The 26,051-nt window shown below is 44.3% G+C and overlaps 1 long non-coding RNA gene across 3 annotated transcripts in view; it reads left to right on the top strand.

Moving 5' to 3' along the window:
• The first annotated feature begins 3,124 nt into the window (after positions 1 to 3,124).
• The window catches only part of LOC143693819 (uncharacterized), a 52,021-nt gene continuing 29,094 nt past the window's right edge, over positions 3,125 to 26,051 (top strand). The window contains exons 1-6 of one of the 3 annotated variants that reach the window (XR_013181797.1): positions 3,126 to 3,234; positions 3,924 to 4,059; positions 4,451 to 4,512; positions 12,607 to 12,753; positions 13,240 to 13,332; positions 14,206 to 14,313. This is a non-coding gene — a long non-coding RNA (uncharacterized LOC143693819). Of the gene's footprint in view, positions 3,235 to 3,923; positions 4,060 to 4,450; positions 4,513 to 12,606; positions 12,754 to 13,239; positions 13,333 to 14,205; positions 14,314 to 26,051 lie in introns of all 3 variants that reach the window. The other 2 variants (XR_013181798.1, XR_013181799.1) reach the window with 2 other exon arrangements.

Here is a 26,051-nt window from a genome sequence, read left to right as displayed (position 1 = left end):
TAGATTTTTAGATCACTTAGATTTTTCTCATCAGAAACAAAATGTCACTGAAATTAGCATAAACCAGTAAATTAAGGCATATGGCTGCTGATGTATCAAAACTTCTAGAAGGGGAAGACAGAGCCCTCTGGCAGAACATTTCTGAGCCCTTTATCATCTGAATTCCTGGGTATATGGAAATATTTTGTGCTTGTTTGCAAGCACAGTTTTTAAAATCTTGATTGTGATTATTCAAATTCTTTTCTTTATAATCCAAAGTTTTCCTGCTTCTCCCTTTCAGGGAGTGTTTACATGATGCTCCAGTGAGAAACACTCAGAACTGATGCATTTTTGTGACACCTGATCTGTGAGCAGCCAGGGGAAATGTCCTGCCTGCTCATGGCCAAGCCAGTATTGTCACTTCTCTGGCTGAGTTCAGAGGATGGCAAAATGCTGGAAGCTCTCACTCAGTATTGTCTGAGTCCTGTGAGCCTTGAATTAGCAGAAGGGTGTTGCAGCCTGAGAGAACCCATTTTTCCATAAGATTTAAAGAGCACTTTCCCTGGCTAGAAACATGTTAGGGTGATGATTTCTGTGTGCTATTATGGAATGGCTGACTTGTTGCTGGATCCTTCTCCAATGGTCAGTTCAAAACCTGTGATATTATTAATTCAGGCTTTAGAAGTAGGAATCATTGCCAGACCCCACTGGGTTACAGCCTGCCCCCACTCAGGGCTACAAGGTAACTCCAGCTACACAAAATCCCAGTTTAATGCAAGTCTAGGAAAGGCACCATCAAGGGAAAGGCACCATCAAGGGACAGAGACCAGGTGAGGAACTGATCTCTGCTGATGGGTCTGGTTGGTGTTACCCAACAGAATCCTTGGAATGCAAGAGACTTTGCCTGGGTTTGCTGATAAGATCTGTAGGAGGCAGCACAGGTAGCACTCCCTGCAGGAAGGAGGTTCAAGAGCCTGTGTTCTTTTCTCCCAGTCTCCAGGAGAGCCAGAGTGTACCTGTCTGTGCAGGGATTCTGCACTCCTCATCCTGCTCCCTGTGTCTTTCCCAAGATAAAGCTGGCAATGTAGATGGCTCTCTGCCTCTGCATGCAAATGAGAGATATGGTTTTAGTCCAAAAGGGAATTTTACTTGCATAGCTGCAAGATTATACAGTGTGCTCAGTTTGCCTGAGATAGATTTTTAATGAGGAAGGAGCACCTTAAGTAGATGGGTGAAGAATGTTATCCATCATTTTCCCCAAATCGTGATCCATGATTTCCCTCAAACATCTGTCAGCCACCCAGCAGTTCATTTTCCTGAATCAAATGCTGGAGACAGCTAAAGAACAGCAGTGTTGCTCACAGAAAATTAGGCACCCACGGGGCAAATAATATTACTCTTTTCAGCAGCACAGAAGTCTGAAATTTCTCCAGCTGTTTCCAGAGGTGTGTCCCTGTGCCCCTTCCTCTGCTCACAAGGTGGCACAGGCCAGGGTTTGTATTCCCAGATCAGAGAGAGGTTTGAAGTGGGCACGTGTGTTTTTCTCAGCTCTTTGAAAGTCCAAAGCTCAGATATGATCTTTCCTGAAATCACATTCAACCTGTTCCAAAGTCCAAGGGCCGAAATGAAAGGATTTAGCTTAATAAAATTCATCTTTATCTGCTTAAGGTATCTCTCCAGACAGAGCCCAGGTCTGTAAGCTGCACCCAGAACTCCAGTCCCATTTTTCAGAGCAATGTAGAGTTGCTCTGTGCAAGTTTGTGCTCAAAGATCTGCTGTGCAGAATTAAGCAGGATTTTTCTTTCCACAGGCTTTTGATATAAGTAGGAAAATCTGTCCTTACTTAATATAAAGAGAAAAAAGCTCCAAGCTGCTAGAGGAGAAGGTGGATTTCCAAGATTAAAAAAACCCCAAACACACTTCATAATGGCTGAGCTTTAAAGGAAATTGTCCTTTTTTCCAAGATAACTGTTCTTTTCACTAACGAGGTTTTAGGAACCTTTTCCCATAGTAAGAAATTCTCATCCATGGTTGGGACCTTTCTCAAAGATGCATATTGCACTATCCTGGTCCAAATTTCTTTGTTATTGCCAGTAAAAACAGAGTTTCCTTTCATCAGATAGACAGTATTGTACAGACTAAGAGTTGGGGATGTAATGTTACATGCAGGTGCTCAGAAATAAAAACCTGCCATTTCATTCCAGAGTGCTTGTTATTTCAGAGCACCAGGGTAAGAAAGATGGCTTCTTTAAATGTGAATACACTTGGGCGCAGTTCAGTGAGGTGACTGTGGTGCTGGTGCAGACACAGCAACAATAATGTATTTTTTAGAACCTTTTATAAACATTTAGTTTAGCTGTGAAAAATCCCAGCCAGAATAAATGACAATCTGTTTCTATCTTTTCTTTGGTCACTTCACCCCTAGAAAATTAAAGAGAGAAAGGAGAGGGGGTAAACTCTTAATACCAAGAGTTCTCTTTGCTCCCTCTCATTGATTTCCCATCCAGCTGTTCCTTTGGCTCCAGAGCTGCAGATGGTGGTTGCACTGTGGAGCTCCTGAAGGCACCGTGTAGGTTTGTGCACCAGACCATCAGAATCCCAGCTGCTACCTAACCATCAAGACTTGATTTTACTTAAGCTGATTTTCTCCTCTTCCTAATTATTTTTCCTTCCACTAGAGTGGAGTCAAGTTTAAAAAAAATAAATTTCAAATAGTATAAAAATGTAGAAGAAACAGATATTACTACCAACATTTTATTCTTCTCCTTAACCTCCCAGTGTGCAGAAGATTCACAGCCTCTGTTTGGTGAGGATTACTGGGATGATGAATAAATGCTCTGAAGTTTATTTCACAGTCTTGCAGTCTTCTATCAAACTCATTTGGGTTTGCAAACTTGCACTGTACTTTGGCAGCAGTGCTTGGTATTTTTCTCAGATACCTTTCCACAGCAGCATTATTTATGTATTTCCTTACACTCACTCATGAGTGGTCATTAGGACAAAAATCTTAACAGGGTCTATTGAGTTTGGCCTGATCCACTTGGTGCATTCTTTGCTTCCAACCAAAGGATGAAAAACAACCATTCTGTACTCTCATTTCTGTTAAACCCCTGAATACTGACTTGATCTCCATCTTCCTTCTCAGGATGAAATGGTCCCCAGGACCTGTCCCAGCTCTCCATGGGCACTGCTGCACCAGCAAACTCCAGAGGGCCCCTGGGTGCAGAGATCTGGAGTGAATCAGCTCTTGGTAAGGTGAGATCTCCTTTGCTCTCACTTCCCACAAGTCCTTGGAAAGGAGGCAGCAAATGCAAGTCTGCTTCAAGCCTGGTGTGGGGAGAGGATCCTGGAACATGCACTGGGGGCTCTGCCAGTCAGGTGCTCATGTCTCCCTTGTCTTCTCTAGAGTAAACCAGACCACTGGCTCAGAGATGACTTCCAGCAGTGCTTTAACCAATTTTAGCAGGACAGGTGATGGGAATATGGATTATTTACTGAGGTTTTCTCCAGCTCAGTGTTTGCCCTGTCCCCAGGCTGACCTGCTGTCATGTTTAGTAACATCAACATGCTTATTTTGCCTTCTGAAAATACACTTTTTTTTATAACTACAGATTGCCAGAGGTCCTGTTTTAGTAGTGAGAGAGTTCGGCTGTAGTGCAAATTGTGTGCTGGAGCTCCCAGAGGCTGTGGAAGCAGTTCTAATATTATTGTTTCAATCCAAATAAATATGGTAAAGACATACAGAAACCATTAGCCAAGAACTTTGAGAACACATTCCTGTGCATGCTTTCTGCTAGAGCCATGGCAGTGCAGCAAATCTAAAAAATCCTACCAAATGATAATTTTACATTGTGATTAGTTCAAATATCAGAAGAAACCTGTGGCTTTTCAACCCTTCATTAAACTTCTTTGTTTCCCCTTCCTCCCTGTGTTTGGATGGCAAGGCTGGAATGCTTCAGGGCTGTGCTGTGTCTCAGGAATGGCTGTGACCTGGCACTCTGGGGCTGATGCCAGCCCGGGGTTTGCTGGGAATGAGCTCAGTGCTCCTGCTGGGACTGGGAATCACAGCCTGGAACTGAGGTGAGTGACCCTTCCTGGGTTTAGTCCTGTCAGCTTAGGGAGCCTCCTGCAAAGTGCTTGCTTCTAGTGCATTTTGGAGCACTCAAAGGGTGTGAGGAGAACTCTGTTTTAAACAACACCCCTTGTACGTTTTTTCAGGCAGGGAAAGGATCGGTCTTCTGTTTTAGCTTTGAAAATCTGATCTGTAAGAGGAACTACATTTCTTTTCTCAGGCTGCAGGAGTAAATAATGTATAGTATATATAGTACATCTAAATCCTGTCTATGCAGTTTCATGATATGATTTTCTTGATTTGCCAGTGTACTTAAAATAATTATTTCTGACATTATTTTTTAAAAAAAAGCATCTTGGAAGAATTTTTGGGGCACATGTTCTCTCCCTTGCATTTCAGGCATGGACACTTCTGGAGCTTCATCTCACATGGAACCTTCCCAGACTTATATTTGGTTTGTGGTCAGTTTGGTTCATTTTCTTTCCTTATCTGTTACAAACTCGTGTAAAGCCCAGGCTAATTTAGAGTGTAACATAACCAGGGATTTTGCTAATTCATAACAATTTATTAAGTTGTCCAAAGATAGTGCTGTTTTAAAAGTTTTTGGATAGTATCTGTTATCTTCTAAAAGAGCAGAAAATGCAAATGGCTCCTACAATCAGCTGTGTCTGCTTAGACTTGCCAAATCATAAGGAGAATGGTACAAAACAATGCAGCAACACTGAATTTATGGAACAGTGATGCTGGATGGCAATGGAATTGCAAAGGATGTGCTCAGTACATCAAAAATTAATACCTAGAGGGTCCATTTTGTATGGTGATGATTATAAGCATCACTCTGTGTGTTAACATAATCTCCTCCAAACAGCAGTTTACTGAACGTGCTGGAGATGATTGAACAAAGGACCAGTGGAGGTCATGTTTGGGTTCTCATTGGGCAAATCACTGTCATTTCCTTCTCAATCCCAGCTAAAATTGCAGAGTTGCAGGAGGTGCTTGGGTTCAGTGCACACAAATGGGAGGTTGGTACCTGTGCTGGGAGCAATGCAGAGCCATGCACAGGAACATCAGCAGGTCACAATGTGCTTCTCTTGGCTGTGGGAACAAGGGTGTTATTGGATAAGCTCAGGAGCTGTTTGTTAAATAGTGAATCACTGAGCAAAGGCCCAAGAGGTGGCAGTGCCACTGAGTGCCACTCAGGCATGGACAGTGCAGCAGCATGGACACACACTGACACATGAGGGTGAGAAAGAGAGAGGGCTATTCACAATATTCACTTCAAGCAGACGTTTCACGACCTCTGCTTTAGAATCCATTTGTTACATCACGTATCCATTTCATTTTAAGTAACAAATCAGTTATGAACATTTATTTTTAGCAGTGAATCACACTTCTGGGCACACTTAACCAGAGCTCATCTGTGCTGTGTCCAGTAATCTGTGTGCAGCTCTTTGCATCAGATGAGAAATGTACAACTTAATTGTAACTCACTTGGAACTATAGCTATATACTAGAAGGGCTGTTTGATCCTAAAGCTGAAGAAATCACACTGACTTTATTTGTTTATTATTTCCAACTTAACAGTCTCATGCAAAATGCAAGAGTTTATTTTAGCAGCAATCATAAAAACGAATTATTTGTTTCTAGACAGTCTTTGCTAATTTGTGCTGCAGTAAATTTTTTTTAGTCAATTTTGTGTCTTTAGCCACAGCTCCTCATAGGCATTTCCACAGAGCCAGACAAACAGCTGTTAGAACTGGGAAAGCAGCAGCAGAGCTGCTGGTGTTGTACAGTGGAGCTGGAATAATTAGGCCAGCACTTATTGTGGTTCAAGTGCAGCTTACTCCAAGTGCAAGAGAAGTCTGGAGAGGGTCACTGACTCCTGTGTGTTCAGCTGGGAATTTCATCCCTCACTTCGGCCCTCTCTGATGGGGAATTTCTCCTGCCTGTGTAACTCGGGAGAAAAATGTAAATGCAGTCAGTGTAAGGACATTAATGAGACCAGCCCCTTCAAGTTCTAAGGTTTGAATTTTCCCCCCAGCCTCCTGTTAATGATGTGCCAGTTTGGTGCTGCAGGAGAATCTGCATCTGTGGTAACCAAAGGTCAGAGGCCCTGGGCTGCCTGGGCTGCTGTGCTCATCACACCCGGGGAGCAGTGAGGGCTCCTGGTGTCTCAGTGTTAGCAGTGGCCTCACAAAAGACAAGTGTTTGAAATAACAATGGTTTGAAGGAGTGTGTTACTGACCCCCAGTTCTGCATTTAAAAAAACCACAAAACTCTCAAGCCCTTGAGTACCTAATGATGGCTGAACAAACTTGGAATGACCTGAGGAAGATGGAAAGGGACAGAAGTTAATGCTCCCCAGATGCAGCAGAGCTCAGTAGCCCTTAAAAGCAGTTAAAGAGCTTTTACCATCTGTTAAGTAATTACCTATCATCATTAGTTAAAAAAACCACGGTTAAGAAGCGAAAACGAGCAGACGATAGCCCTTCACAATGCAGCTGCTTATACTGCTTTTAAAAATGCCGCGGCAGCAGCACGGAATCGGGACCCCGCCCTGCCGAGAGAGAGCAGCCCCCCCGCGCCGAGAAAACTCCCCCCCGCCGAGAGAGCCGAAACCGGGGCAACCCCGCGCCGAGAAAACCACGCTGCCGAGCCTTGGGGACGGGCAGGCAGAGCTCTCCCGCTCCTCTGAGCTGGCGCCGCCAGTTCCAAAAGCGGCAAAACAACGCCGCAGTGAGCTAAGGCCTAGAACACGATCGCTCCCGCTCCGCAGGGCTGCACAGCCTATTATGCAAGAGCGAAAAAGAACAGAACTCACGGCAGAGACTGTTAGTTGAGCTTCTACCCCCATTAAGGAGCAGAAATACTCACCGAAATCGAAGCTGGTGCTAGATGGTCTGTCAGGATAAGTCTCTTCACTTGAATAGGACCCCATGGGCAGGAGGGGCTCCCCTATTCTCCTCTGCAAAATTTGCTCCCCAGAAAGGAGCTGCACTTTCCAGAGGCGCAGAGCAGTCCGCGAGGCTTCTTGTGGGTTCAGTCCCAAAGTCTCTCTGGAGAGCGATGCAGCCAAAGCTCTTCCAGTGGATGCTCAGCTGCCTTAAAGCTTTTCCGAGGTTTTGAGGTTCCGAGAGGACTTCTCGGGGCTGCAAAGTCCAGCAGCCCCACGCTTGGGCCCCAAAATATTGGTATATGATCCCAGTATTACCGGGTGGAACGTGCCTGGGCTTGTCTGGCCCTTGCTGCTTGACCAAAGGCGGCAGCTGTGGTGTTTCACCTCAGAGACACCTTAGGCTGGCTGGATGTTGCAGCTGGCACTTGGAACAAGTCCAAGCAAACAGGAACTCAGGTTTACCTCTAGTGGAAAGGCTTTAGGCGAGGTGAAGGAAAAGGAGACAGATTCTGACGTAGGGTTTAATCCAGAGTTTTATTCCAGGGTCACAGATCTCTGAATCTTGTAACAGCTACAACAGAATCCCGACTGCATGGTCCCGTGTCTTTTTAAGCCCGGGGAAAGGGAGAGGGGAAGGGGGTAGGTGTGCCGCCAGCCAGGTGGGAGGGGCAGAGTCTCAGAGGACAATGACACCTAGATGGGCCAATGACCCCAGGGCTGAGAAGCATCTTTTGAACTTCACCAACCAGACCTCGCCCTTGCTGGAATGTTAAGATTGACGGACAGCACTTAGCAAGGGGGCAAGGGGGAGGGGAAGGGAGAGGTTGGCACACCTGAGGGACTGGGAAAGGTGAAACAGGATATTGCTTCACACCACAACAATTAGTTATTAGAAGTAGGAAATGATGTAAAGGGCACAAACATGATAGAAATAGAACAGCCAGCTTCTTGTGGGTTTCTTGAACGAGGTCATGAAAACATGGTTATTAATGCTGAAATAGAAAGGACAAACATTTACAGACCATGTTGTAGCTGCTCTGCCTCAAAAAGAAAAGCATTATGTTTTTCCTAACAATAAATATTTAGCTCAAGTCTTGCACTTGTTACCAGTATGAAATGAAATTTATTATAATACTCATCTCCAAAAAACAACATAAGATGAAGAAGATTTAAGGGTTCTAAATTCAGTGCATTATAGCTCAGCTAAAACCAATTATGGAAAACCCAATTTGAGGATCATGACTTGGAACAGATTAAAACCAAGTAACCAAAAGCCCCCAAAGCTGTGTGTGCTTTTAGGCTGCATGGTTTTACATGCAAACATGCACACATTTTTACTTCTATATCAGTATGGGCTTTCATGGCCCTAATTCTGATTTCTTTTTTCCCTGCTTCTTAGTCAAAATAGGTTCCCTAAAATGCATTTCTTTCAAGGTATTAGCTGCACCTCTTTAAACATTCTGCTGGAATTTCAGTCTGTAGGTCTGAGGTTGCACAGGGATCCTTGCGTGGTACTTGGCTATTTTTCAGTCCTATTTCCTTCAGCAAGTGGATCCATCTCACTGCAAGTTCATAATGCCCCCTAGCTTTACACACCCAACCTGCCCTGACTGTGAGCTTGGAGACGGCAGCAGGAGAGGCTGCTGAGACCCAACAGTGCCCAGGCATGTGGCCACAGAGTGGCACAAACAGAATAGAGACACAGGAAACTGCAGGAACCATCCAGAAATCAAAGAGAAAGTCATGTCCAGGCTGTCATGTCCACCCTCACTTGTGACTGCAATAACAAATTAACAGTGTGAGAAGTGGAGAAATCTTGTAAATAAAAAATGAGGACTCAGGCAGCTGCTGTGGCAGATGATGGAGAAAACATTCAATAAATATCAAGAAGGGGGAATTAGGATGGCAGAATCAGGGCCCCTGGGGTAAGAGATGACAGTGTAATGGCAGACAAGGTGATAAAAGGAACAGAAACTGGTGCTGCTCCAGGCTCCTTGCCAGCAGCTCCATGCCTGATCCATGCAGTTGTTCCCACTGTGATCCCACCTGATTTGCTTTTCCATGCAGGAGGGACATGGTGTGCATTCCCTGGCCTCAGGGGATCCCCACGAGCTCTGCCCATGCTGGGAGCCCCTGGGCACTGCCCTCTACCAGGAGCCCTTCAGGCCCGTCTGCCTGAGGCTGGGGCTCTGTGGCTGCAGGCCTTGGGGCACTGCAATGTCTGCACAGGTACCTAAGGCCTTCTTTCTTTCTGGGGGCTCTTGGCAAAACCTAGTGAATAATATTGAAGTATTTTGTTCTATCAGAGTTACTTTTCCCTGTGTAATTTTTTTTTAATGTGAAAAGTGTGCTCTATATAAAGTGTGCCACATATTTAAAACAAAGCCAATTTTATTTTGATTTTGCCTGCTGCAAGTCTAAACATTGAGGTAAAGAACAGAAGCATTTGGTTTGTGTTGCCAAAATCTTATTCATAGGGTACTTTATCCCATTATTTTTCCATCTGTTTTGTCTCTTAGAGATTATTGCAGCAGCTTAAGAGTTTGATTCATTTCCACCAAGACGTAGGAAGAGAAGGTGCAGAGAGACAGAACTGCTTAAAACCTCAGTCTTAACTGCTGAAATATTCAGTTTATGAAAATACCTTCTGAATTTATGTTCAAAATCCTCTGCCTGATTTGCTGAATGAGGAGGAAGGGAGAGCAGGGGAATTTTCTCTGTCAGGTCTCCACAAGTACAGCTGTGTTGAATATTTAAATCTGGCATTTGCAGTCAGTGCATATTGTGATCTGCTTTTTTTGGGGAGCGACAATCTGTGAGAGATTATGATTGCCTTTTTATTGGAGTAGAAACAAAATATCAAACAAGCACTGAAATATATTTTCATGTAAGGTGATGTTATTTTCTATTTTAATCACAAGCTGTTTTGTGAGAGCCTCTGCACTGTGTTGCTTTAGAGCCCAATTTGGGGGGTGTGTGAAGGGGAGTGTGATGTCTGGATGATGGTGGTGGCCAGGAGCCCGCAACAGAGACAACATTGCCAAAGTGAGCACCTTTTAATCAGTGCTCTGACACCTCACTAAAGCTGGGCTGCACAGTCCTTGAGTGCCCAAGGCCCTCTTGTTGAAGCAGCCTCACTCTGCAGAATTGCTGTGTCTGTGGGGACAGCTTCATCTGCTCTCAGCCTCACCCTGCACCTGGGACGTGTCTGCAGCCCATAAATCACAGGGTCCTGCTGGCACAGAGCCTCAGGCCTGGGGCTGATTTATGCACTGCAGGGAGAGCAGGCCAGCCTTCAACGCCAGAGCCTCACCCCTCCACATTTCAGTATCCAGGAGGGTGTGAGGGGGGTGAGGCTGGAATGCTGACCTTCTGTCAGACTGCAGTGTACCACAGATCAGTGCAATTGGTGGGTTACTGCCAGGAAATCAGCTACTAGTGCACAGTTTTCTGTGAAATAAGCAGAAATGCAGCATGCCTAAAATGGAAAGGGAGCTCAGGACCCACATGTCACCAATTCTGCACACCGAAAGTCCCTTTGGTGTGAAAAAGAGTGGCCAAAATAATTAGCTTTTAGGATTAGTTTGGTTTGGTTTGTTTGGGGGTTTTATTCTAGAAAAACAGAGTCAGGCAACCTGAGCGATTGTGGAGGAGAGCACAGTAACCAGGGCATCTCAATGGCATTTGAAGGTGAGAAAATTACTGTGGTGTGAGTGAATCTGTGTATCAGAACCAGCACCAAACTCCTTGATGCATTCTCAGTAAGTTAGAAATGTGAGTTCTCAGAGTGTTGAAAGCAGTGACAAAGGAGGTGTGACAGTTAAAAAGCGAATATCAAAAATCAAATAAAATAAAGCTTTGAACAAGCTGAACTCTAAATATTTAAAACTCGCAAAAAGTGTAAGAAGTGAAGCAGAAATAATTGTTGGTGCTAATATCTAAAAGTCTTAGGCATGTGTCCAGGCACCATTTATTCCCTAAGATGTTAGATGTCACACTGACAGAAAATTGTCACCCCCAGACTGGTATTTTTGGAACTGCTCAGTGTCCAATCAGGCAGTGACAGTGGTTAACAACTGCAAGCCTGATGCCTGGAAATTAAATAAATGGGAGTGCTCCTGCTGTGGGCTGGGGCAGGATGGTGGTGGGAGGGGATGGCACTTGGTGTGCCCGGCAGCTGCCCACTTCATCCACTCCAGTGAGCTTTTACCCACCCTGGGCTGCTTCCTTCTATCCCTGCCGGCAGGGATGGGTTTGGATGGGTCAGTGGGAATGCAGGAGCCCAAACAGTAAGTGCTCCCCTGGATTTTAACCCAGTGGCACAACAGCCATTTAACTCTGTGTATCTGTAAATATTGTTACAGGCCTGTTTTTGTAACATTGGCGTGCTCTCTGGAAAAGCTTTTTTTTAAGTATTGCAAAAGCTGGAAGAGAGCATTGGGCTAAGATGGTGATGTAGCCAGCAGTGGGGATTGGTGAAGGAACGAGGGAGAGCAGCAGAGCTCTGTGACAGCAGAAGTGAAAGCACCAGCAGGGAAGCACATTGCAGTCCTGATCCACCAGGAACAACCTGGGATCAGCAGCTGCCCCCTGCAGACTCCAGTCTCCCTGAGAGCAGCACAAAGGTGTCCCCTCCTGCCTTCGTGGGATCAACAGCCTTTCCTGGAGTGTGGAGCTGAGCCCTTTCCTTGTACCTTTTGTGTCGTAATCTGCAGAGAATGAGGGAGGCTTTTCCCTGCCTTGCTGAGTGAATTGTTTTAGTGCTTGGTGTGTAGCTTAGCTCAGGCAAAGAGAGCTCCTTCCATTCACAGCAGCACTCGAATTGTTGGGCTACTCAAGGAAAAGTATTTCTCAGTCACTCCTTTGGAAGCTGATGTGTTTGACATAGAAGTACTAAACATGAGTGGAATGAGTGGGAGAGAATAAAGAGCTTTGATTTCTTAAGGCTGGTGATGAATGGTGGTGGTGATGGGAACTCTAGGCTAATTGTATCTCTTTTTTTTCCTTCCATTTTTTTTCTCTTTCTTTCTTTTTTTCATCCCATAATTGAACAAGCTGCTAAAGGAGCCCTAGGATTAAATATTGAACAGAGGGGTTCCTGAGTGAGTGTCAGAGCTGATGCACCAGAGAGTTGTGCTGGTTCTTTTTACACTTGTGGTGCTGAGGGAATGCTCTTGGCACAGCTTTGCCTCTCGTGTCTGCAAACACAGAGCTCTCAGCAGCAGGAGGAAGGATGGAGAGGCTTTGTGCCTGTGCACTGAGCGGGGAACCCTGTCTGGCTTGGACAGATCCTCTCTGAGGAGAGAGGGAAGCTGTTGAGTTCCCTCTGCAGAGGGGGTTCCCAGGAACAGGCAGCCTTGCCTACAGAATTCACCACTTATAGCCGACATTCCACCAACAAAGACTAAGAAAGGAAAAGAAACATAATGAGTAATCTGAAGAGACAGCCATGCTGTGCTGAAAAAGGCCTTTAGAAGTAATTACATAAAAAGCGTGAGCTTCTGCGCTGAGTTAGGGTCCCTGAATGGATTAATTAAAAACAAAGATGCACTTTCTGTCAGAGATCTATCCCAAGTGAAACCAAAATGCAATCAGATTCAGCTTTTAGATGGAAACTGACTGTGCACCAATAAACATTTTTCCTTTTTTAACTTCACAGAATAACTGAAAGAAGACAGAGAACAAACACCACCAGCTCCCCTCACTGTCATCAACACTGAAGTACTTTGCTGAAGCAAAATGTTAAGAAGCTGGGACTGGACATTTAAAGACTTGAAAGTTACTGAATTTTCTGCCCAACTTGATGGTGAGTAACAATTCCCACATTGCCTGCAGGATGTGAAGTGCCTGAGCAGGGGAAGGAGCGGGACAGCTGAGGAGCTTCAGTCACAGCCTGTGTTGCTTCAGCTATTGCCAGGGGAAGGCGTGTGGCTCATCAGAGTAGTTTGTATGTAAATCAAGCGAGGTTATTTGTGTTTCAGTGTTACTTAGAAGTCAAACAGCCCTTCTAGAAGGAAATTTTGGTCTCATCAACACATGCATTCTACCTTCCTCCCAACAGGGAAGCAATTAGAATAGCAAGGAGAGTATTCCCAAACAGCATTGCTTAACAAACAGGTTGGAAGGGCTTGCTTGCTTTTTTTTTTAATCCAGTAATAATACTGACTTGATGTCTCTCTTGTCTTTGTATTTCACTGCCTCATGTTTTGAGCATAGGCAATCATGTAGGAATCTTCTGGTTTGTACCAGTTCATTACAGTGTTGCTAATACAATTTTTTTCTTGTTGCATAGTGGGAAAAGATGCAGAAGATAATGCTGGTGTCTTACATGTTCTCAAGAGCTCAATAAGAGATGGAAAAACTCCAGAAATACAAATCTAAAATGGTAAGCATTGCTTAGCAGGATCTTTCCTAGCTAATATTCTGGGTGTTGGTAGGCAATCCAATCTGATTACACTTTCAAGGTGGGGGCTGGCACTTGTCCAGCCAGAAATGTTGGATTTTGTTAGTGAGACCATGTTCTGTGTGGATGTTCAGCGATGCCTGGGTGAAATTCCATGGCTCATGTTGTGCAGGAAGGCAGGAGAGCAGGTCTTAGGGGTTCACTAAGCTCTTGAGATGCATTTTTGGGGAACTGTCAGTCAGTCAGGCTCCCAGAAGATGAGAAGCACACAAATATTTTTCTTTTTTTATTTTTCCTTCTCATAATGTGCAATTGAGCATCATGTGAAAGATCTGTTGCAGACCATGAATCTTATTCTCCAGGGCAGCTGTGGTCGTCTCTCTTCAGTTTTCTCTTCTGTACACTTGGGAGCTCTTTTGTGTAAGAGGTGAGCACATTGAGCTCACAGAGGTTCTTAGGAAGGGGATTAACTTCTATCCATGATGGATATTCCAGTGAAGTACCACCTATGAGCAGAAGAGAAAGGAAGAGAGTAAAGGGAGCTTGCACTGTACACAGAAAGATACTCCATAGATCTAATGAAAGCATAAAAATACTGTCTGCCTTGCTCTTAGAGGTGGTTTGAAAAATTACTGGCTAAGTCAAAAGAGTCACACCTGGAATTTCAGTTGAGATTTTCAGAGGAATTCTTATTAAATGTCTTCATATGATGTGGAACGATGGTGTGAGAATAAATGGATTTATCATCACATTAGCTACCCCAGATTTTACACTGCCCATGGCTTCATCCTCCCCTTTTCTCTGCAGCTCCCCCCTGCCATGCTGTAGCCTAATGCCCTCTTTTCTCATCACCAGGGTGGAGAGATTCAGTGCCCAGCTCTGCCGTATTGCCTTGGAGATGCCTTCTTTTGGCTTTTGTGCCTTGTTCCATGGGGAGCCTCTCAGCAGAGTGGGTTTAACTGGGTAAGTCTGTTTGGCTGTCACTGTTATTAATGTGCCCAAACTTGGATAATTTCATTTCTGAACAAACAGGTTTGTTTTCCAGACCTTTTCCCTCTTGAGACCACAATGATGCAAATGCTAACAGAGCTCTGTGCATTTATGCATATACGTGTCCCAGAGCCTAGAAGCACAATTTCCCATCAACATTCCCAAGCCGAGAACAAAAGCAGGTTTTCACATTAAAAGCACCTTTTTGTGTTTGCGAGAAAGCTCTGTGTGAGATGGCTGTGCTCAGGCAAGTGTACTTCATTAGGTAATTCTGCTCTCAACTGTGTGCTCACAAATCATTCCCATTTAACCTCAGAGAAGGATGTGCATGTGTGAAGTCAATGAGCTCTTGCAACCCTGGGAGTCATCCTTTTGGAAACTGTTACCAACTACAATAATAATAATATTTTTAAAGCTGCTTCCTGAGGGGTTAACAGCTAAAGGCCACTGGAGATCCCTGCTCCAGTTCCCAGCATATCATGGTTAAAGCAGTGCAGTGGTGTCCAGCCCATGCAGAGATGTGTGCCAGCCACAGCACCCAGGGCTTTTAAGGGTGTCAGGGGCTGAGAGGCACCACAGGTACCAGGGCAGGTGAGTTTGTACTCAGAACAGCGCAACAATGAACAGCAGCAGGGTCCTTGCTCCTCCTCTCTTCGCCAGGGGTGATTCTCTGAACTTCCCTCCCAGCCTGGTGTTCCATGGAGCTAGGCTGGGCTAAGGAATCATAGCAAACAGCAGTGAGCTTCCAGACCAGGGAGAAAGGCAGCAGGTGGGAGGTGTGTACAGAACATGGCTCTGGCTGCTGGCACTGGAACCAGGGTCACTGCTGCCTGGTGGCTGCCAGTGCCAGAGCCACTGCTGCTGTCTTTGTGTTCTGGTGGCACTGGAGACCCATTTTCAGTGCCAGTCATTTGCTTTGGTCTGTTTAAAAGATGCCTGAAGACTCAAGAACACCCAATTCCAGTGACTTTTAAAAACTGTAGGTATCTTTAGCCTGCTGAAAATAACTTCATACTTTCAAAATTCAGAGTTAATATCTCCACACAGAACAAAAAGCATAAGAGCTTAAAAAGTCCAACCGCATATTCCTCATCTTGTCCTGTGGGAGTTATTCTTGATCATGCAAGACCCCACACATAATTCCTATGGATGCTTGTATCTGACAGTCTCTTGTAATGTGGCTGCTGTTAAAAATCTCCTCTTTTTAATAATGACCTGCTTTTATTCAGAAATAGTTGGGCTGCAGCAACCCAGTCTATTTTAGATAACAAAGACTGTGCTTTTTAAAGCTGAACTGTTTGAATGCTTTTTAAGCTCTTCTTTTTAAATGAGAAATCTGATACTCTCCAACACTTCAGGTTGTACATTTGCTGTAACCATCCACATGCTGCTGATGTGCTGGGGTTTTTGACTTTTTTAATAAACTGTTTTCCAAATAAATTCCCCATGGGCACAAGGGTATCAACAGTAGTGCTAAACATCTGCTGTTTCTCTGTAGACTGCACCATGTGGAACCTGGAATATCTGGTTCAGTGCTGTGCCTGTCTCCCAGTTATCCTCAAAACATCAGCTTTTCTTGGAGAACATTTGGTAAAAGCTCCCTTCATTGCTTTAAGCCAATTCCCATGAGGATATTACTGCTTCAGATCAATGTGAAATTATTCAGATTAGAGAAAAACAAAGTTGTCAACATTTGTGTACAGACCAAAACACTGCATTGCAATTATAAGTGTGGGACAAGGCAAATTCCAACAGCATGGAGTACATTGTCATTCTAATTTTTCCCCCAGCATTTCCAGCTTTAATAGAGTATTCTCTGGTCCAGAAGAGTAATTTCTTCTGTAAGAAAAATCATTAATGTTACTGAATTCAGTACCCAGTTCTGTCTTACCTCAGCAGATGAGTGCTTGTCATGGAAGTACAAATCACAGCCGACACAATGGGATTTTTGTTCCCATTTCAACAGCTATATGTCAATATGGTGTGGTAAAAAAAAGGTGACAGCACAGGCTTTCTAATGATAAGGATATAAGGACTTATATTTAGGGAAAAAAATGGAGCCCAACAACTACATTTTGACTCATGTTTGCAAGTTTATAGAAAACATATCTGCTGTAAATTATAAACCAAACAGCCAGAGTTATGTGCAGCAGCAGGACGTTTCAAAATCTTCTGAGGCTCCCTGAATTGCAAATTCTCTGCAGTTGCATTGTCTTCTGATTCAATTGCACAGATTAATGTGATCCATTCCTCTTATGTGCATCAGTTTTACTGCACTATATGTATGTCATGAGCATGGTTTGTGGTTGAAAAGGGGATTGTACTGCCACAGGATGAGAGTGAAAAAGCATAATTGAGAGACAAGTCATGAACATCCTTTATGATGGCCTAACAGCCATGCTAAGAGTCTCCCTTCACATTTATGTGTAAAGGGCACTTTAGAAGCAGTGTCTCAAAAAATAAATTTAATTTTGACATTAGGATGCTGTTATAACATGCACAGCCTGTAGATGACATGAAGTGGTTGTTTGCCATATGTCTCAACTGAGAGAACAAACACAGCCTTGACTGGGAGGAAACATCAAAAACCAGGGCTTTTAGTGCTGGGCTGACTTTTGTACCCCAAGGAACAACATTTTACCATCTAAGAGCTTTTCACCTTTGTTTGCAGTATATTATTAATACATAAATGGTGACAAGAGGTTTTCACCCAGATTATACATGTGCAGAAATCCATACATGAAGCTGGAACATCTGTCTCCTGCAAATGTGGCCAGGAAAGGGAGAGAACCTGTGCACACATGAACCTCACACCTGCATTGAAGAAAGGCACCTTCTACCTGTCCTTCCACCCATCTGTTCCTCACCCAAGGAGTCCTTTTTGTGCTGCTTTCAGTGCCTGTGGAAACAGAAAAACTAAAGAAAGATTAATGACTTCCATGTGAAATTTCCTTCCAGGGAACTAACTGCAAGTTGCAGCGGTTATTAATACCAGTATCTCAAGTCTAATCAGGGAAAATTAGGAACATTTACTTTGCATTCTCCAATTTGTGTTTGGGCTAGAAAACAAGAACTCTTTTTCTCTTTTTGGTACTGACTTTCATTTTCTTGATGTTGTTGTTTGTTTAAAGAAAATAATGGGAAAAGGAAATCCATCTGGGGAAAGAGAAAAGGTCTCTTGTCACCTGGGATATGGACAATGAAAGGTGAAGTGCAGGGTGAGAAATGGGCAGAGGGAGCTCCCCTGCCTGAGATGGAGCCTCTGCAGGGTGTGAGTGGGGTGTGGGCTGTTGCTTTCTCAGCTCTGGGGCTGGGAGCTCCCCTTGTGGGCAGAGCTTCACCCCGACTGTTCCCGCTTCTGGTGTTCAGTGCCAGATGGGCCAGTCTGTTCCATTTCCTGCACTGGTGGGGGAATTCTCTTTGCTTGAATCAGGCCTTTTGACAGTTATTGTAAAACTGGGAGAAACTCAGTACAAAGTTTTGAAGTTATCCATTTCTCCATCTAAAGTGGTTTTGGGCAGCAGGGTTCAGTGCTTTCATTCAAGCAGCAGTTTTGTGTTACAGGTGGAAAACAAAATGGTGGAAGTACAATTTCCTGCAGGATTCTGCTGAACTTTGAACATGACTGAGAGGACAAATTGTGATAATGTTATTCTTGCCAAATGTTACTTGCTCCACACCATAAGATGCTGTTTAATGCCAGCAAAAGCTTCCTGTTCTGGTCCAGCACTGATTGACATGCTCTGTCTGAAAGTCAGATGGAGAAAACCTATGCACATATCCTTCCATGAAATAGTTAACTGCCTTGTAATCAATAATCTGTTCCCTGTTGCTGTCTGTAGAATAGAGATATATTTTAAGTAGAATTCACCTTTAGCTTTTATTTTGCTAATTTTTTATACTTCTATGTTTCATACACCATCCTTATTGACTGAGTAAGATCAGCAGTGCAGATATTTAGCAAGCTTCCCTTCCAACAGTGTTTTATTTTTGTTGAGGAGTTTTTAGTTTGCAATCATCAGTCTGTAATTCTGATAAGCTGCGTCAAAGGCTCCCTGTGCCAGATCCCGTCTTTGTGACATTTTTGGAACTCCAGAAATAATAGTGAGGAGTTAAAAATGCAATCCAACAAGACATTGCACCAGGCAGCTACCTAGAGAGACTGCAGGAAGTAATAGCCTTTATCAAACTTGAGAGAAACTAGCAGCTGACTGTGCTTTGCTTAATGCCAGCAGTTATGTGTATTGTTGTGGTGGAACAGCTCTGACAAGGCACTCAGAGGCCCAAACAGCCTCGTTATGTGCAAATCGGACTCTGTTACTGCTGAGGGCTCCGTTGATTTATTAGTGCAGCATTGCCTCACACTTGCTTTATTCTTTGGACATGTTTCCAGAGGGTTTAGTTTCACAGTCTCTTGGGCATCGCATTTTGTTGACTGGCCATCATCTAAACTTGGCCAAGAGCAGTCAGATGAGCTTTTCTCCCAAGCTCTGTAAGCCACATCTGTTCTCAATAATTGACAGTGCAGAAATCCTCCCCCAAACTCCTCCTTGGGGCACACTGTATCCTCACTTGCCCTGCACATCCATCCCTTCCTAGGCTCTGCACAGCAGTCACCTGCCTTGTATGCACTGTTCCAGCAAACTTCCAGGGCTGGCGAAGAGGAGATGTGGTTTGGGAGAAAGAGGTGGCATCACCAGCAGCGGGAAAGGAAGGCTGAGTATCAGGGAGCATTTGGCAGGACTTAGAGGATGCACCTCTGACAGCACAGCCCCACGGCAGCTGCCCTGTTCTTCCCGTGCAAGCCAAGGCATTTGGATCCCAGCAGGTCCCATTTTCTATTCAGTGTTTGTGCCACTGCAGAGTTCCTGTCCCTGAACATGACATCAGATGGAACTGAGTGATCCAATCCCATTTTCTGTTTTGTACCAGCTTGAGAATCAACCTAAGGAGAAGGGGGTGGGTTACAGGAGAGCAGACAAGGCCCTGGCTCTGTGTGAGCACTGCCCAGCAACACTGAAAACATCCCCAAATTTTCAGCGCTGTTTCCAGCACAAATCCAAACCACAGCCCCATACCATCTGCTGGGGAAGACAGGGGAGCTGCCCCAGCCAAAGCAGCACACTGAGGTGTTTGCATTGTCTTCTGCTGCTTTTATTAATGGATTTTTATGTGAGAGTGGGATGGCTGAAAAGCAGCTGCTGCAGTGGCTACGTACATTTGGAAAACTCTTCTTGCAATGTGTGGTGTGACCCGTGTGCTACTGTGTGTCTAAATGGATTTAGTGTATCCTAGAGGAACAAAAGGACAAAGAAGATGGGATTGCTAAGGGAGACATTAGATTTCATTTCACACTGGTAATAGTTTAGAGATGTGTGCTGAGCAAAATGGGATTCAATTCTGGGGCACTTTTCTTTTTTATTGCTGCTAAGTGATGTCAGCATCCAGTCTAAAGTGATATTGAGAGTGTTCCATGGAACAGGGATGGAATCAGGGAGCGCTGGAGGCTCAGAGGAGGCCACACATCTCTGGCTGACTCGAGGGAGCCTTTGGGAGCCATCCCAGCTGCCCTCAGCAGGTGTTATTTACCCTGGAGGTGCTGGTGAGCACCTTGCAGTGTGAGGTCCTGCTGGGGTTAGAGAGTGACCTGCCAGATGGCATTTGGACATCAATTGATGCCACGTGGTTGTGGCTTTGGCCATGAACTTCCCGCTCTCAGGAGCATTTATGGCTAAAAGTGATTGCCCAGCTGGTGCTGCCTGACAGACAAATCATAACTGGGAAATGCTTTAAGCCCTGTAACCTTTCAATTTGTGGCTTTTGGAAGCCCGTGAGGATTGCTACACAAACAGGGAGCCATCCCTGCAGTCCACAAGGTGATGGTCACAAATATTGTGCTTCTCATGAACGTGTGTCCTGCTGCTGATGGACCCACAACCACAGAAGGTGAGTGTTGTCATTTGTTCTGCATAATCCTGCATTGTCATGGTCAGAGTCATTTCTCAGTTTCTTGAGTTTTAACTTAAATGGTCATAATTTGCTTTGTGTAACAATATCCAGTGTAGGATCCTAAATCACATGATGGCAGGAGGAGGAGCCTGAGGGGCACAGGTAGAACTGTTGAGAATCTGTGGTTTGGCTTCTGCAGGTTTTGGGCAAAGAACTGAGGAAGTGTGAAATGAGGGCAATACAGAAAAATACATCAGACAAAGGCAGTGGCTCAGTAGGCACACACATTAGCGAGGGTTTCACAAATCTGTTTTTGTTTTCTGTGTAACAGGGTTACAATAGAAAAACAAGTTTCTATTCTGCAAGAAGAGGCTCAGGAGCTACACTGTATTGTCCTTGCTATGCTTTTGGAATCCTCTGTATTTCTAGGCATCATCTCATTTTCTCTAACAAAACACTGAGTTGCTGTTAAAGTGCTGTGAAATTTTAAAACCGTCCAAACTTGGAGACGATTGTAAATTCTTAAATTCCTTATTTTTCAAGATGCAGAATGCATTTGAGGAATGTGTGTTCCTGGTATTATTATTTTTAATTTTTTCTTGGCAACTGAATTTTCTGCTGCAGAGAATAATGAAGCGAGATGCGTTTGCTGGATCCAAGTTTAGTTTAAGAAATCACAATGGCAATTTACTATGTTTTACCCTTACATGAAGATTTCCACTGTTTACCATAACTGGATTAGATTCTAGTTATGTGCAGAACTGACTGGAAAATAAACTGGCACCCTGATTTGCATTCATTCTGCACCAGTGGTTCCCCTGTCAGATTGGCTCAGTGTGGAAGATTTGGCCAAGAGCTGGGTTTGTGTATTACCTGTTTCTGCAGGCTAAAGCTTCAAGTGTGTGTTGGCCCAAATCCCTGACATGTATGAGCAGTGACATTCTGTTCCCAGGGAATGGGAATAGTGGAATTACAATGCACTCAGCTCTCAGTGTAGGAGAGGGCTGGGGGAAGGTTTGTGCCACACAGGCAGGAGCCCTCGTTTTTAGAGTGTGAAAAGAGTTGCTGTGGGCAAGGTGATCACAGCCTGGGACTTGCAGGCAGCTTCCTGCTCCCATTCCTGCCCTCCAAGGCAGAGGGGTCGGCTTTGGGGATGTGTTATCAGGCAGCAAAAGGGTTTGCTGTTAGCAGCACGTGGGTGTGCTGAAATCTTCCCTTCCAGCTGAGGGTGTGTGATTTCAGGGGCCAACGTTAATTTATCTGTCTTCTTACACTGTTTGCTCCTCACGGGTTTTGTATATAGGTGGACAACTGTAACAATGAAATGCTGCTGTGTGCTTATAAAATATGCACTAATACTGAAATGTTCTATGCTAAGAAAATATTGTCTTTCTGTACTTACTTTCCATCCTTATTTTCCCTTATTTTTCCATTGTCATGCAAAACGTCTCTTGTCAGGCTGAATGCCTGGCTCCCATTCTGGGGTGCCTTTTATTCTTTGCTGACTCCTAGGCAGAGCCCAGTCCTGTTCATTACAGGACATGGATTTTCCTCATGTGCTGAGTTAAGTATTTGTTTCACCAGCCCTTGTTCACTCTGGTGTCAGACACATTGTTAGTAGAGAATGTAAGTCACCTTTTACTCTGCTGTTCACTATGGCCATCCCTGAGCTGTTGCAGTCAAACCCCATCTCCTGATGTACAGGCCAACACTAAAACCTCACCCTCAGATTGGTGTTGATATTATTGCAAATTTGTATTTGTAATTGTGATTGTTCCTCTTTCTGTGGGATAGAGGAAGGGACTCCGAGGTAGATTTAGTTCAAAATGTCTCAGCTTGAGCTAGGCAGATTTGTTAAAACCAGAATGAGTAAAATTGGATATAAGGCTGTGCTGTCACAGATGGAAATGTTTGAAGCCTTTACTACAGCAGCTGCCTCACTTTGCATGTTGAGCTTCTTGGATGCACGTTCACAGCCCTAAAGCTTGGCCTCTCTGGACAGAAACAGAGGACTTTGAGCCACATGCTGATGTCCAGTCCTGATCATCTCCTGGTGCAGTCTGCAGTTGGTAGTGAGCTGTGCAATCTCTGGGAATCTGTGCTGGTGAGACTTGGCAGTAAAATCCATGAGAAATCAGGTGGTGTAAGGGAATTAACAGCCAGCTCTGTCTGTGTCACACCGAGGGTCCAGCCCCTCACTCCTTTCACCAGGGGAAAGTTTCCAAGGCCTCACACCAGGTCTCAGCTCTGTCCTGTGTCCCTGGGTGCTGATGTGCAGCAGTGCCTTGATTTGTGCTCGTGTCACATTGCTCAAGCAAGGTGGCTTTGGTGTGCTCAGTTATGGATTTGGGCTAAAGCTGCTTCTGTCAGTGCTCTGAGTGACATGACACAGCTCAGGGCTGATTCCAAATAACAATTTGTCTCCATCCCTACTGAGCTTTCATGGGCACTGGGGACACAGAGGGGCTCATTAAACTCCAGAGGTTGCCCAGGTTTTCACCTGTTCAGGTACATCTGTCTTGTATTCAGTAGAAGGGGTTGAAAAATGCTTAAACTGGTCATTCAGAAAGATCTTCCATCAAGAGAAAAAATACATCTCAGTTTACTTTAAAATTCAGCTTGTTAGAGTGGTTTGCACACAGCCCTGAGCAGCTGCACATCTCCTTACCATGGTGTTTAATTACCATGTGTGCAGCAGTTCTTGGGCCTCTCCATGCAGACACAAAATGGTGTTCATTGTGTAGGGAGTGCACAGGCACTGTGTGATACCATTAGCAGTAAAATGAACATGGCTCAGGACCTGAACAGATTGGTAAAAACTAAACAAAAACCCAACCAAAACTCAAACTGGTAAATACTATGGTAACGATGTTTTGGTACTATCTGATGGCCAAGTGACAGCTTTCAGAGATCCCAAAGGTCTCGGTTGCTGACTGACAGCGACATCTTGGTGCTAATAAGGTAATGATGATGCCAATGGAAGATGAAGTGATGGGGACACACAAAGCCAGGGACATGCAAAAGGACACCTGGAAGGGCTTCCTTAAGTGGTAGGACACTTCAGTGAGTGGAAAAAATGCCTCTCCTTGTTCTCATTTCTGTTCTTTGGGTTTTTTGTGTGTTCTTTAAATATATGGTAATTCTTTTATCCCTTTTGTGTTTTATTTAATCTCACAGTATCAGTGTTGCAGCTGCTTTAAGCAGAGAACATTTCAGTGACCTGTTTCAGAGAGAAAGTGTTTTAAATTTTCTAAGCCTTTCCTATTATAACTTTTCCCATTAAATACCTGACACCCAGAGATAACCTGCACCCACTTTAGTCTGGTATCAGGGCTCTTTGCTTGCTACTGCTCTTATGCAGTAAGCTGTGCTTGAGCAAAATTTTATTTAGTCATGCTGATTCTCCTAAAATTTCCAGTAAAGCAGAATATTGCAATGAAATAAAACTAAAAAATTGCTAATTTCACTATGCTGTGCCTTTACCTGGGGATAACTACCACATTATAACCTCCCTGGCTCGAACCATTGCCAGGAGGTAACAAATGGACCAAATAAAAGCTGTTGCAGAGGTGTGCTCATGGTCTAGAAGTCTGGACTAGGTTTCTCTGGATACAGCACAGTTTGATGTTTCTGTAATTATATTTCAGTCACATGTATAAAATCAATCCTGCAGACTTGAAATTACTTGCTGCTTTTGGTTCATCACGTAGGGGCACATTTTAATTCTCCAGGATGGTTAATAGCTTCATGCATTCATTGTTTGAGTAATTCCTTAAATCCTCAATGCTTACATGAGACACTTTAGTGGCTTATGTTTTCTTTTATTGAAATATGTTGCAGGAAATACCTTGGAGCTACTTCATTAAGTTCCATTGTAAAATGCTGTGTGCCTCAGGAAGAAATGCTCATCCATCTGTAATTGTTGCTCTTAAAGGCAGACCTCAACTCTGTGCTTGAAAACCTGGAGGAAGTCTCTCTCCACTTCATGAGAGATGACAAGAGGTGCTCCTGTGCTGCTGCTGCTGAAGCCAGTGAAAAAGGTTCCCTTCCTCAGGGGTCAGTGCAGTACCAGGATTACAATGAAGTCAGTTAAGGAAATGTTGATTCATTGGCGTTTTCACCTCAGGTTGGGATAATGCTACTCACAGGCTGGGTGAAACAAAAATCCCCTTTTCCCCCCAGGAATTAGAATTTTCTTCTTATTATTTTGAGTATACAGAGATGGAAGTGCAGAGTGAAGAGCTGAGATCCAAATGGGACTCCAAGGAGTGTGGAAGCTGTTTGGGAAAAGCTGTTTGAAATGGCTCTGTGGGTTTATGATGAATAGAATTGCTTTCCCTGGTGGTGGTTGGGTTTGACTCCTTTTGCTACATCTGGTTTAGTGTAATACATTTGATGGTGATGCTGGGTGATGCACCCCAGTGAAAATGGATTGATTTTCTGCAAAGCCCATTTTTTTAAATGTCCTTACACTGTTTTTACATACATTTGCTTGTGACTTAATTGCTGTAAGCTGCTGCACATCCTGCTGATGTAGCTTAAGGAGCCATGTAAAGCTGGTGCAAAGGTTCAAGACGTCCTTCTGGAGTAAAGAAGGAATTAAAGGTTTTTATAAGTTAAATTCCTCAGGATTTATGTCAGCTTGTTGCCTATGCACTGCTGACACCTCACCTAAAGTATCTGTTGAGTTCACATTTAAGGGCCTGTGCCACTAAAGGACTGAGCTCAGTGGGTCACATGGTGCACATTGGGGCATTTAAAGACTTTTCACAGCTGAAGAAAAAACACAAAGAGCAGCTTAATGCCTGTTTAAAAACTGTTAAACCTGCAGAAATTCCTAAAGTACAAAATGGAAAACATCCCTGCTTGGTGTGCACCTAAGGGAGCTGTGTGATGGAACATTTCCAGCCGGGAAGGGAAGGGAAGGGAGGCAGTGTGAGCAGGGGAGAGCACAGAGGACAGCAGTGATGGTCATTGGGGGAGAGGGGATTACAGCAACTGCTGATGCCCTCTGTGCTTTCTGGTATGTGAATGGAAATGTCTCCATGGATTCTCCCAGACTGTGGCACTCAGAAGCACTGCCCAGTACCTCCCCTTGCACAGAGTTTATCTCAATCCCATTATTTATTTCACTCTTGAAAATAGGCTTTATATGATGCTGCTTAAAGAAATGGAAGAGTGTCATAAAAAGCAGGAGTGGAACAGCAGTGGCTTCCTCTGCTGAAGAAGGAGCTGTGGAACCTGGGCATTGCACAAACCTCCTCAGCAACAGGGGCAGGTAGATCAGGATTTAAAAGGCTGGCAGTGAACACTCCATATCACTACATCTTGTCCTAATTATTTGCTGTAAGACTTTATTTCAGTTCTCAGCTCACAGGATAATAAACAAGGCCTGTGCACCTTGGTGCTCAACTCATCCCCGAGGATTAGGATTTAAACCACATAAAGTTATTTTGTTTGTTTGTATTTTTAATCTGCACTGGGTACTGCTATTGGTACTCAGGTTTGTTTCTTTTCTTTGTGGGTTTGTTTGTTTGCTCTCTAGTGCCTTTAATATCTCCCACTTGATTCATTGTTGAAGCCCTCCCCAGTTCATGAGCACAGCAGCTCCCAGCTCCCAGATGAACTGGGATGAGGTTGCAGAGTCAGCTGGCAGGGGGAGGAGAGGACTCGTGTCTGGCAGCAGCACTTTGGAGTCACTCGGGCTCAAGGTGGGCAGGACCCAGCCTTTGTCACCTGCTTTGTTCTCCTGTCCTCTGCTG

The sequence above is a fragment of the Agelaius phoeniceus genome, chromosome 4 (assembly GCF_051311805.1).
Source record: "Agelaius phoeniceus isolate bAgePho1 chromosome 4, bAgePho1.hap1, whole genome shotgun sequence".
In the NCBI taxonomy this organism is placed as follows: Eukaryota; Metazoa; Chordata; class Aves; order Passeriformes; family Icteridae; genus Agelaius; species Agelaius phoeniceus.
This window is presented reverse-complemented; position numbering and strand designations above follow the sequence as displayed.